This window comes from Heterodontus francisci, chromosome 20 (assembly GCF_036365525.1).
Source record: "Heterodontus francisci isolate sHetFra1 chromosome 20, sHetFra1.hap1, whole genome shotgun sequence".
Classification (NCBI taxonomy): Eukaryota; Metazoa; Chordata; class Chondrichthyes; order Heterodontiformes; family Heterodontidae; genus Heterodontus; species Heterodontus francisci.
This window is the reverse complement of record NC_090390.1, coordinates 19,553,479-19,567,227: the sequence shown is the minus strand read 5'-3', so window position 1 is coordinate 19,567,227 and position 13,749 is coordinate 19,553,479. Positions and strand designations below refer to the sequence as shown.

At 44.9% G+C, this 13,749-nt stretch overlaps 2 protein-coding genes across 2 annotated transcripts in view; one reads left to right on the top strand and one right to left on the bottom strand.

Annotated features, from left to right (window-relative positions):
* Positions 1-13,749, bottom strand: part of LOC137380511 (catenin alpha-3-like) — a 2,550,805-nt gene that overhangs the window by 1,776,380 nt on the left and 760,676 nt on the right. The window lies entirely within an intron of this gene.
* The window catches only part of LOC137380512 (leucine-rich repeat transmembrane neuronal protein 3-like), a 477,263-nt gene that overhangs the window by 238,445 nt on the left and 225,069 nt on the right, over positions 1-13,749 (top strand). The gene's annotated exons all lie outside the window — the stretch shown is intronic.

Genomic DNA, 13,749 nt, shown 5'->3' with positions numbered 1-13,749 from the left:
TCCTCTGGCATGAGTACACTACTTGTACAATGGTATGGGAACACTATTGTACAATGGGATGGGAATACTCTCTATCTATACAATGGTATGGGAACATTCACAGCCTTTACAATGGTAATGCAACTCTACCTCCACAATGGTATGGAAACTCTCTCTGTTGTACAATGGTATGGAAACACTCTCGATCTTGTCAATCATATGGGAACTCTCTCTACCTGTACAATGATATGGGAACACTATTGTACAATGATATGGGAACACTCGTTATTGTACAATGGTATGGAAATACTCTCCATTGTACAATGGTACGGGAACACACTCTAGCTGCAGAAAGGTATGGGAACACTCTGAACCTGTACAATGGTACGGGAACACTCTTTATTGTACAATGGTATGGCAGAACTTTCTACTGTAGAATGGTATAGGAACCCTCTCTATCTGTACAATGGTATGGGAACACTCTCAACCTGTACAATGGTATAGGAACACTCTCTACCTGTACAATGGTATGGGAACACTCTCTATTGTACAATGGAGAGGGAACACTCTCTATTGTACAATAGTATGGGAGCACTCTCTGTTGAAGAATGGTATGGGAGCACTCTCTATTGTACAATGGGATAGGAGCGATCTCTATTGTAGAATGGTATGGAAACACTCGCTACCTGTATAATGGTATGGGAACACTCTCTACCTGTACAATGGTATGGGAAACCTCTCCATTGTAACATGGTATAGGACCAATTTCTGTCCGTACAATTGTATGGGAACACTCTCTACCTGTACAATGGCATGAGTACACTACTTGTACAATGGTATGGGAACACTATTGTACAATGGGATGGGAAAACTCTCTATCTATACAATGGTATGGGAACACTCGCAGCCTTTATAATGGTAATGGAACTCTACCTCTACAATGATATGGAAACTCCCTCTATTGTACAATGATATGGGAACACTCTCTATCTGTACAATGATATGGAAACTCTCTCTATTGTACAATGATATGGGAACACTCTCTATCTGTGGAATGGTCTGGGAACACCCTCTACCTTTATAATGTTATCGGTACACTCTATTGCACAATGGTATGGAAACACTCTCTATCTTGTCAATCCTATGGGAACACTCTCTATTGTACAGTGGTATGGGAGCATGCTCTATTGTACAATGGTTTGGGAGCACTGTCTATTGTAGAATGAGATGGGAACACTGTCTACCTGTACAATGGTATGGGAAACCTCTCCACTGTAACATGGTATAGGACCACTTTTCTCAGTACAATTGTATGGGAACACTCTCTACCTGTCCAATGGCATGAGTACACTACTTACACAATGGTATACGAACACTATTGTACAACAGAATATGAATACTCTCTACCTGTACAATGGAATGGGAACACTCTGTATTGTACAATGGAAAGGGAACACTCTGTATTGAACAATGGTATGGAAACACTCTCTATCTTGTCAATCGTATGGGAACTCTCTCTACCTGTACAATGATAAGGGAACACTCTCTACCTGCACAATGGTATGGGAACATTCTCTACCTGTACAATGGTATGGGAGCATTCTCTATCTGTACACTGGTTTGGGAACACACGATTATACAATGCTATGGGGACACTATTGTACAATGGTATGGGTACACTGTCTTTTGTACAATGGTATGGGAACATTCTCTATCTGTACAATCGTATAGGAACACTCTCTATTGTACAATGGAATGGGAACACTATTGTACAATGATATGGGAACACTCTTTATTGTACAATGGTATGGAAATACTCTCTATTGTACAATGGAACGGGAACACACTCTCGCTGTACAATCGTATAGGAACACTCTGAACCTGTACAATGTTATGGGAAACCTCTCCATTGTAACATGGTATAGGATCAATTTTCTCCGTACAATTGTATGGGAACACTCTCTACCTGTCCTATGGTATTAGTACACTACTTGTACAATGGTATGGGAGCACTCTCTAGACATATAATGGTATAGGAACACTCTCTACCTGTACAATGTTATGGGAAACCTCTCCATTGTAACATGGTATAGGATCAATTTTCTCCGTACAATTGTATGGGAACACTCTCTACCTGTCCTATGGTATGAGTACACTACTTGTACAATGGTATGGGAACACTATTGTACAATGGGATGGGTATACTCTCTATCTATACAATGGTTTGGGAACATTCACAGCCTTTACAATGGTAATGCAACTCTACCTCCACAATGGTATGGAAACTCTCTCTGTTGTACAATAGTATGGAAACACTCTCTCTCTTGTCAATGGTATGGGAACTCTCTCTACCTGTACAATGATATGGGAACACGATTGTACAATGATATGGCAACACTCTTTTTGTACAATGGTATGGAAATACTCTCCATTGTACAATGGTACGGGAACACACTCTAGCTGCAGAATGGTATGGGAACACTCTGAACCTGTACAATGGTATGGGAACACTCTTTATTGTACAATGGTATGGCAGAACTTTCTACTGTAGATTGGTATAGGAACCCTCTCGTTCTGTACAATGGTATGGGAACACTGTCAACCTGTACAATGGTATAGGAACACTCTCTACCTGTACAATGGTATGGGAACACTCTCTATTGTACAATGGAGAGGGAACACTCTCTATTGTACAATGGTATGGGAGCACTCTCTAGACATATAATGGTATGGGAACACTCTCTACCTGTACAATGGTCTGGGAACACTACCTGTACAATGGTATGTGAATGCTCTCTACCTGTACAATGGTATGGGAACACTCTTTATTGTACAATGGAGAGGCAACACTCTCTATTGTACAATGGTATGGAAGCCCTCTCTAGACATATAATGGTATGGGAACACTCTCTACCTGTACAATGTTATGGGAAACCTCTCCATTGTAACATGGTATAGGATCAATTTTCTCCGTACAATTGTATGGGAACACTCTCTACCTGTCCTATGGCATGAGTACACTACTTGTACAATGGTATGGGAACACTATTGTACAATGGGATGGGAATACTCTCTATCTATACAATGTTATGGGAACACTCACAGCCTTTACAATGGTAATGGAACTCTACCTCTACAATGATATGGAAACTCTCTCTATTGCACAATGGTATGGAAACACTCTCTATCTTGTCAATCCTATGGGAATACTCTCTATTGTACAGTGGTATGGGAGCATGCTCTATTGTACAATGGTTTGGGAGCACTGTCTATTGTAGAATGGGATGGGAACACTGTCTACCTGTACAATGGTATGGGAAACCTCTCCACTGTAACATGGTATAGGACCACTTTTCTCAGTACAATTGTATGGGAACACTCTCTACCTGTCCAATGGCATGAGTACACTACTTACACAATGGTATACGAACACTATTGTACAACAGAATATGAATACTCTCTACCTGTACAATGGAATGGGAACACTCTGTATTGTACAATGGAAAGGGAACACTCTGTATTGAACAATGGTATGGAAACACTCTCTATCTTGTCAATCGTATGGGAACTCTCTCTACCTGTATAATGATAAGGGAACACTCTCTACCTGTACAATGGTATGGGAACATTCTCTACCTGTACAATGGTACGGGAGCATTCTCTATCTGTACACTGGTTTGGGAACACACGATTATACAATGCTATGGGGACACTATTGTACAATGGTATTGGTACACTGTCTTTTGTACAATGGTATGGGAACATTCTCTATCTGTACAATCGTATAGGAACACTCTCTATTGTACAATGGAATGGGAACACTATTGTACAATGATATGGGAACACTCTTTATTGTACAATGGTATGGAAATACTCTCTATTGTACAATGGAACGGGAACACACTCTCGCTGTACAATCGTATAGGAACACTCTGAACCTGTACAATGATATGGGAAGACTCTTTATTGTACAATGGTATGGCAACACTCTCTACTGTAGAATGGTATAGGAACCCTCTCTATCTGTACAATGGTATGGGAACACTCTCTATTGTACAGTGGAGAGGGAACACTCTCTATTGTACAATGGTATGGGAGCACTCTCTAGACATATAATGGTATAGGAACACTCTCTACCTGTACAATGTTATGGGAAACCTCTCCATTGTAACATGGTATAGGACCAATTTTCTCCGTACAATTGTATGGGAACACTCTCTACCTGTCCTATGGTATGAGTACACTACTTGTAGAATGGTATGGGAACACTATTGTACAATGGGATGGGAATACTCTCTATCTATACAATGGTTTGGGAACATTCACAGCCTTTACAATGGTAATGCAACTCTATCTCCACAATGGTATGGAAACTCTCTCTGTTGTACAATAGTATGGAAACACTCTCTCTCTTGTCAATGGTATGGGAACTCTCTCTACCTGTACAATGATATGGGAACACGATTGTACAATGATATGGGAACACTCTTTATTGTACAATGGTATGGAAATACTCTCCATTGTACAATGGTACGGGAACACACTCTAGCTGCAGAATGGTATGGGAATACTCTGAACCTGTACAATGGTATGGGAACACTCTTTATTGTACAATGGTATGGCAGAACTTTCTACTGTAGATTGGTATAGGAACCCTCTCGTTCTGTACAATGGTATGGGAACACTCTCAACCTTTACAATGGTATGGGAACACTCTCTACCTGTACAATGGTATGGGAACACTCTCTATTGTACAATGGAGAGGGAACACTCTCTATTGTACAATGGTATGGGAGCACTCTCTGGACATATAATGGTATGGGAACACTCTCTACCTGTACAATGTTATGGGAACACCCTCTATCTGGTCAATGGTTTGGGAACACTCTCTATTGTACACTGTAATGACACTATCTGTACAATGGTCTGGGAACACTACCTGTACAATGGTATGTGAATGCTCTCTACCTGTACAATGGTATGGGAACACTCTTTATTGTACAATGGAGAGGCAACACTCTCTATTGTACGATGGTATGGGAGCACTCTCTATTCCACAATGGTATGGAAGCCCTCTCTAGACATATAATGGTATGGGAACACTCTCTACCTGTACAATGTTATGGGAAACCTCTCCATTGTAACATGGTATAGGACCAATTTTCTCCGTACAATTGTATGGGAACACTCTCTACCTGTCCTATGGCATGAGTACACTACTTGTACAATGGTATGGGAACACTATTGTACAATGGGATGGGAATACTCTCTATCTATACAATGTTATGGGAACACTCGCAGCCTTTACAATGGTAATGGAACTCTACCTCCACAATGGTATGGAATCTCTCTCTGTTGTACAATGGTATGGGAACACCCCCTACCTTTATAATGTTATCGGTACACTCTATTGCACAATGGTATGGAAACACTCTCTATCTTGTCAATCGTATGGGAACTCTACCTGTATAATGGTATGGGAACACTCTTTATTGTACAATGGCATGGAAATACTCTCTATTGTAAATGGTACGGGAACACACTCTAGCTGTAGAATGGTATGGGAACAATCTGAACCTGTACAATGGTATGGGAACACGCTTTATTGTACAATGGTATGGCAGAACTTTCTACTGTAGAATGGTATAGGAACCCTCTCTATCTGTACAATGGTATGGGAACACACCCTACCTGTACAATGGTATGGGAACACTCTCTATTGTACAATGGAGAGGGAACACTCTCTATTGTGCAATGGTATGGGAGCACTCTCGATTGTAGAATCGTATGGGAACACTCTCTCGACGTATAATGGTATGGGAACACTCTCTACCTATACATTGATAAGAAACCTCTCCATTGTAACATGGTATAGGACCAATGTCTCTCCGTACAATTGTATGGGAACACTCTCTACCTGTACAATGCTTGTACAATGGGATGGGAATACTATTGTACAATGGGATGGGAATACTCTCCATCTATACAATGGTATGGGAACACTCGCAGCCTTTACAATGGTAATGGAAGTCTACCTCTACAATGGTATGGAAACTCTCTCCATTGTACAATGGTATGGGAACACCCTCTACCTTTATAATGTTATCGGTGCACTATTGCACAATGGTATGGAAACAGTCTCTATCTTGTCAATCGTATGGGAACTCTCTCTACCTGTACAATGATATGGGAACACTATTGTACAATGATATGGGAACACTCTTTATTGTACAATGGTATGGAAATACTCTCTGTTGTACAATGGTACGGGAACACACTCTAGCTGTAGAATGGTATAGGAACACTCTGAACCTGTACAATGGTATGGGAACACTCTCTATTCTACAATGGTATGGGAGCACTCTCTACCTGTACAATGGTATGGGAAACTTCTGCACTGTAACATGGTATAGGACCACTTTTCTCAGTACCATTGTTTGGGAACACTCTCTACCTGTCCAATGGCTTGAGTACACTACTTGTCCAATGGTATGGGAACACTATTGTACAATGGGATGCAAATACTCTCTACCTGTACAATGGTATGGGGACACTCTCTATTGTACAATGGAGAGGGAACACTCTGTATTGTACAATGATATGGGAACACTCTCTACCTGTACAATGGTCTGGGAACACCCTCTACCTTTATAATGTTATCGGTACACTCTCTGTTGCACAATGGTATGGAAACACTCTCTATCTTGTCAATCGTATGGGAACTCTCTCTATTGTACAGTGGTATGACAGAATTTTCGACTGTAGAATGGTATAGGAACTCTCTCTATCTGTACAATGGTATGGGAATACTCTCAACCTGTACAATGGTATAGGAACACTCTATACCTGTACAATCGTATGGGAACACTCTCTATTGTACAGTGGAGAGGGAACACTCTCTATTGTACAATGGTATGGGAGCACTCTCTATTGTAGAATCGTATGGGAACACCCTCTACCTGTCCAATGGCATGAGTACACTACTTGTACAATGGTATGGGAACACTATTGTATACTGGTATGGGAATACTCTCTATCTATACAATGGTATGGGAACACCCACAGCCTTTACAATGGTAATGGACCTCTACCTCTACAATGGTATGGAAACTCTCTCTATTATCCAATGGTATGGGAACACTCTATCTGTACAATGGTCTGGGAACACCCTCCACCTTTATAATGTTATCGGTACACTCTCTATTGCACAATCGCATGGAAACACTCTCTATCTTGTTAATCGTATGGGAACTCTCTCTACCTTTACAATGGTATGGGAACATTCTCTATCTGTACAATGGTTTGGGAACACACAACTATACAGAGCTATGGGAACACTATTGTACAATGGTATGGGTACACTGTCTTTTGTACAATGGTATGGGACCATTCTCTATCTGTACAATGGTATGGGAACACACAATTGTATAATGCTACGGGAACACTCTCTACCTGTACAATGGAATGGGAACACTATTGTACAATGATATGGGAACACTCTTTATTGTACAATGGTATGGAAATACTCTCTATTGTACAATGGTATGGGAACACACTCTACTGTACAATCGTATGGGAACACTCTGAACCTGTACAAAGGTATGGGAAGACTCTTTATTGTACAATGGTATACCTTTATAAAAGACGACCCAAGATGGCTCCTGGGCTATAAGCTCCCGAGGAAGCTCCCTTGCTGCTCAACTCTATCCATGGCCATCTGCTCCCATTCTTAGTGTTTTCTCCCCCAATCTACCCTCTTAAACTGTTTAAACTCCCCTGGCTCTTTAATCAGTTCATTTTAGCCCTAACTACAAGCTAACAGCTAGCTTATGTTACCTGGGCCCACTGCCCTCCCCCAGCCATACCTGCTCTTTGTTTTCTCAATGAAATTGAACGTAATCCGGACGAAACTGCAAAGTACAGCTGGTGATACTTTGATCTCCGATCCTGCTGTCTACACCGTCCAGAGTGTCCGCGGCCACGGCGTGCGGTAAGTCCATTGCAGAGAAGAAGGAGCAGCGGGACCCTAGGGAAATAAGTATCACAGAGGGGAAGTCCCGAACACGCAAAAAGCCATGAACGGTTCCTCGGCCGCAACTTCAAAGCGCCCGCGGGAGATGGCTCGGAGAGCATCTGCAGAGCACTGTCGGCAATGCTGGTACCGGCGCACGAGGATGTCGCTCACCTCCCGAAGGACGCGGATGAGCTTTCTAGGCGTCGATGGTGGGAACTGAGGAAATGGCTTATTACCTGCACCCCCTCTCCCCCCTTTCCCCTTCCACCCCCCCCTTCCCCTTCCCAGCTCCACTCTCTCAGCTCACCACCCCGCCCCGCACCCCCCTCCCCCCTCACAACCCCTTCCCAGCCCCCCCTCGCACCATCTTCCCCCTGCACCCCCCCCACCCCCTTACAGCCCCCTTCCAAGCTCCCCCTCACACCCTCTTCCCTCCACCCCTCCCCCTCGCACCCCCTCCTCGCACCGGCATCCTCCTACACCTGTGTAGGGGCCCTAACAACCCCACTGCCTTGTGGGCGTCTCGGGAGAGACCAAGGCTAAGGGAGTAAACCCTAACAGAAAATCCGGAGCGGAACCCAGTAGGCGGTCATGTGTCACCTTTGGCATGTTTCCGGCAGTTCCTGCAGCCATACCGGTGCCAAATGTCGTGCTCAGCACTCCTTTGGACCCCACCAGAAAGGCCGAGAGGAGGGTTTTGACGCTTGGGCAACTCTCAACCTCCATACATTCGCCCAGGCATGCGCCATGGAGAGGTCAATCCATAGTCCCCTCACAGCGACTGAAACAACACGGAAGGCAGCAGTTACGGGTTATAAGTCCAGCTAAATTGGCGTAGAGATTGGGCGCCACGGGTTGCCTTTGTCGGTGGGAGAGGTCATCGCACCTCACTGGACAGCTATCGCCCACCTCAAACCGGGCAGCTCCCGGTCAATAAGGTTCTGTCCCGCCACAGTCCACCTGCTTCAATGCGTGCTTGGAGCTCAGGGTCATTGCCCGAAAAGTGGACTGCAACACCGCACCAAACAACATGAAAAAAGGAAAGAAGGTACCAGCCCTTCGCTTTGCACGCTGGAACGTCAGAACTATGTGTCCTGGCCTGTCGGAAGACCTTACACAAATCAACGATTCTCGGAAGACCGCCATCATTAACAACGAGCTCAGCAGACTCAATGTAGACATTGCAGCACTTCAAGAGACATGCCTCCCCGCGAGTGGATCTCTAGCAGAGCAAGACTACACCTTCTTTTGGCAGGGCAGGGATCCTGAAGAACCAAGACAGCATGGAGTGGGCTTCACCATCAGAAACTCCTTGCTCAGCATGATAGAGCCTCCCTCAAATGGCTCGGAACGCATACTGTCCATCCGACTGCTCACCACCTCTGATCCAGTACACCTACTCAGCATCTATGCTCCAACACTCTGCTCCCCACCTGAAGCTAAAGACCAGTTCTACGAGGAACTCCATAATATCATTAGTAGCCTCCCCAACACCGAACACCTGTTCCTGCTGGGGGACTTTAATGCCAGGGTTGGGGCCGACCATGACTCATGGCCCTCCTGCCTTGGGCGCTATGGCGTTGGAAGGATGAATGAGAATGGGCAGAGACTGCTTGAGTTGTGTACCTATCATAACCTCTGCATCACCAACTCGTTCTTTCACACTAAACCCTGTCATCAGGTTTCATGGAGGCACCCAAGATCGCGTCGTTGGCACCAGCTAGACCTCATCGTCACAAGGCGAGCCTCCTTAAACAGTGTTCAAATCACACACAGCTTCCACAGTGCGGACTGCGACACCGACCACTCCCTGGTGTGCAGCAAGGTTAGACTCAGACCAAAGAAGTTGCATCATTCCAAGCAGAAGGGCCACCCGCGCATCAACATGTGCAGAATTTCTCATCCACAGCTGTTACAAAAATTTCTAAATTCACTTGTAACAGCCCTTCAAAACACTCCCACAGGGGATGCTGAGACCAAGTGGGCCCACATCAGAGACGCCATCTATGAGTCAGATTTGACCACCTACGGCAAATGTGCAAAGAGGAATGCGGACTGGTTTCAATCTCATACTGAAGAGCTGGAACCTGTCATAGCCGCTAAGCGCATTGCACTGTTGAACTACAAGAAAGCCCCTAGCGAGTTAACATCCGTAGCACTTAAAGCAGCCAGAAGCATTGCACAAAGAACAGCCAGGCGCTGCGCAAATGACTACTGGCAACACCTATGCAGTCATATTCAGCTGGCCTCAGACACCGGAAACATCAGAGGAATGTATGATGGCATTAAGAGAGCTTTTGGGCCAACCATCAAGAAGATCGCCCCCCTCAAATCTAAATCAGGGGACATAATCACTGACCAACGCAAGCAAATGGACCACTGGGTTGAGCACTACCGAGAACTGTACTCCAGGGAAAATGTTGTCACTGAGACTACCCTCAATGCAGCCCAGCCTCTACCAGTCATGGATGAGCTGGACATACAGCCAACAAAATTGGAACTCCGTGATACCATTGATTCTCCAGCCAGCGGAAAAGCCCCTGGGAAGGACAGCATTACCCCTGAAATAATCAAGAGTGCCAAGCCTGCTATACTCTCAGCACTACATCAACTGCTTTGCCTGTGCTGGGACGAGGGAGCAGTACCCCAGGACATGCGCGATGCCAATATCATCACCCTCTATAAAAACAAAGGTGACCGCGGTGACTGCAACAACTACCGTGGAATCTCCCTGCTCAGCATAGTGGGGAAAGTCTTTGCTCGAGTCGCTTTAAATAGGCTTCAGAAGCTGGCCGAGCGCGTCTACCCTGAGGCACAGTGTGGCTTTCGAGCAGAGAGATCGACCATTGACATGCTGTTCTCTCTTCGTCAGATACAGGAGAAATGCCGCGAACAGCAGATGCCCCTCTACATTGCTTTCATTGATCTCACCAAAGCCTTTGACCTTGTCAGCTGACGTGGTCTCTTCAGACTACTAGAAAAGATTGGATGTCCACCAAAGCTACTAAGTATCATCACCTCATTCCATGACAATATGAAAGGCACAATTCAACATAGCGGCACCTCATCAGACCACTTTCCTATCCTGAGTGGCGTGAAACAGGGCTGTGTTCTCGCACCTACACTTTTTGGGATTTTCTTCTCCCTGCTGCTCTCACATGCGTTCAAGTCTTCAGAAGAAGGAATTTTCCTCCACACAAGATCAGGGAGCAGGTTGTTCAATCTTGCCCGTCGAAGAGCGACGTCCAAAGTACGGAAAGTCCTCATCAGGGAACTCCTCTTTGCTGACGATGCTGCTTTAACATCTCACACTGAAGAGTGTCTGCAGAGTCTCATCGACAGGTTTGCGGCTGCCTGCAATGAATTTGGCCTAACCATCAGCCTCAAGAAAACGAACATCATGGGACAGGACGTCAGAAATGCTCCATCCATCAATATTGGCGACCACGCTCTGGAAGTGGTTCAAGAGTTCACCTACCTAGGCTCAACTATCACCAGTAACCTGTCTTTAGATGCAGAAATCAACAAGCGCATGGGAAAGGCTTCCACTGCTGTGTCCAGACTGGCCAAGAGAGTGTGGGAAAATGGCGCACTGACACAGAACACAAAAGTCCGAGTGTATCAAGCCAGTGTCCTCAGTACCTTGCTCTATGGCAGCGAGGCCTGGACAACTCAATTCATTCCAACTTCGCTGCCTCTGGAGAATCCTTGGCATCAGGTGGCAGGACCGTATCTCCAACACAGAAGTCCTCGAGGCGGCCAACATCCCCAGCTTATACACACTACTGAGTCAGCGGCGCTTGAGATGGCTTGGCCATGTGAGCTGCATGGACGATGGCAGGATCCCCAAAGACACATTGTACAGCGAGCTCGCCACTGGTATCAGACCCACGGGCCGTCCATGTCTCCGCTTTAAAGACGTCTGCAAACGCGACATGAAGTCCTGTGACATTGATCACAAGTCGTGGGAGTCAGTTGCCAACGTTTGCCAGAGCTGGCGGGCAGCCATAAAGGCGGGGCTAAAGTGTGGCGAGTCGAAGAGACTTAGCAGCTGGCAGGAAAAAAGACAGAAGCGCAAGGGGAGAGCCAACTGTGTAACATCCCCGACAAACAAATTTTTCTGCAGCACCTGTGGAAGATCCTGTCACTCTAGAATTAGCCTTTATAGCCACTCCAGGCGCTGCTCCACACACCACAGACCACCTCCAGACCACCCATTGTCTCTCGAGATAAGGAGGCCAAAGAGAATGGCAACACTCTCTACTGTAGAATGGTATAGGAACTCTCTCTATCTGTACAATGGTATGGGAACACTCTCAACCTGTACAATGGTATAGGAACTCTCTCTACCTGTACAATGTTATGGGAACACTCTCTATTTTACAATGGAGAGGGAACACTCTCCATTGTACAATGGTATGGGAGCACTCTCTATTGTACAATGGTATAGGAGCACTTTCTATTGTGGAATGGTATGGGAACACTCGCTACCTGTACAATGGTATGGGAACACTCTCTATTGTACAATGGAGAGGGAACACTCTCTATTGTACAATGGTATGGGAGCACTCTCTATTGTGCAATGGTATAGGAACACTCTCTATTGTGCAATGGTATAGGAACACTCTCTATTGTAGAATGGTATGGGAACACTCGCTACCTGTACAATGTTATGGGATCATTATCGTACAATGGTATGCGAACACTCTCTATTGTACAATGGTCTGGAAGCACTCTCTATCTTTACAATCATATGGGAACACTGTCTATCTGTACAATAGTGTGGGAACACTCTCTACCAGTAAAATGGTTTGGGAACACTCTCTACTGTACAATGGTGTGGCAACGCTCTCTATTGTTCATTAGTATGGGGACACTCTCTACCTGTACAATGGAATGTGGACACTCTCTGCTTGGACAATGTTATGGGAACACTATTGTACAATGGTATGGGAACACTGCCTGTAGAATAGATTGGGAACATTCTCTATTGTACAATGGTATGGATACACTGCCCGTACAATGGTATGGGAACATTCTCTGTTGTACAATGGTAGGGGAACATTCTCTGTTGTACAGTGGTATAGGAACACTCTCTATCTGTTAAATGGTATGGGAACACTTTCTACTTGTACAATGGATTGCGGGCTCACTCTACATGCACAATGTTATGGGAACATTCTCTACCTGTACAATGGTATGGCAACACTCTCTATCTGTACAATGATATGGGAACACACTCTATCTGGTCAATGGTATGGGAGCACGATCTGTACATAGGTATCGGAACACTCTCTACCTGTACAATGGTATGGGAACACCCTCTATCTGGTCAATGGTTTGGGAACACTCTCTATTGTACACTGTAATGACACTATCTGTACAATGGTCTGGGAACACTACCTGTACAATGGTATGGGAACACTCTCTGCTTGTACAATGGTATGAGAACACTACCTGTACAATGGTATGGGATCACTATCGTAGAATGATATGGGAACACTCTATTTTGTACAAACGTCTGGAAACACTCTCTATCCATACAATGGTGTGGGAACACTGTCTCCCAGTAAAATGGTTTGGGAACACTCTCTACCAGTAAAATGGTATGGGAACACTCTCTGTTGTACCATAGTATGGGGACACTCTCTACCAGAACAATGGAAAGTGGACACTCTCTACTTGGACAATGTTATGGGAACACTATTATACAATGGTATGGGGACACTACCTGTACGATAGTAAGGGAACACTTT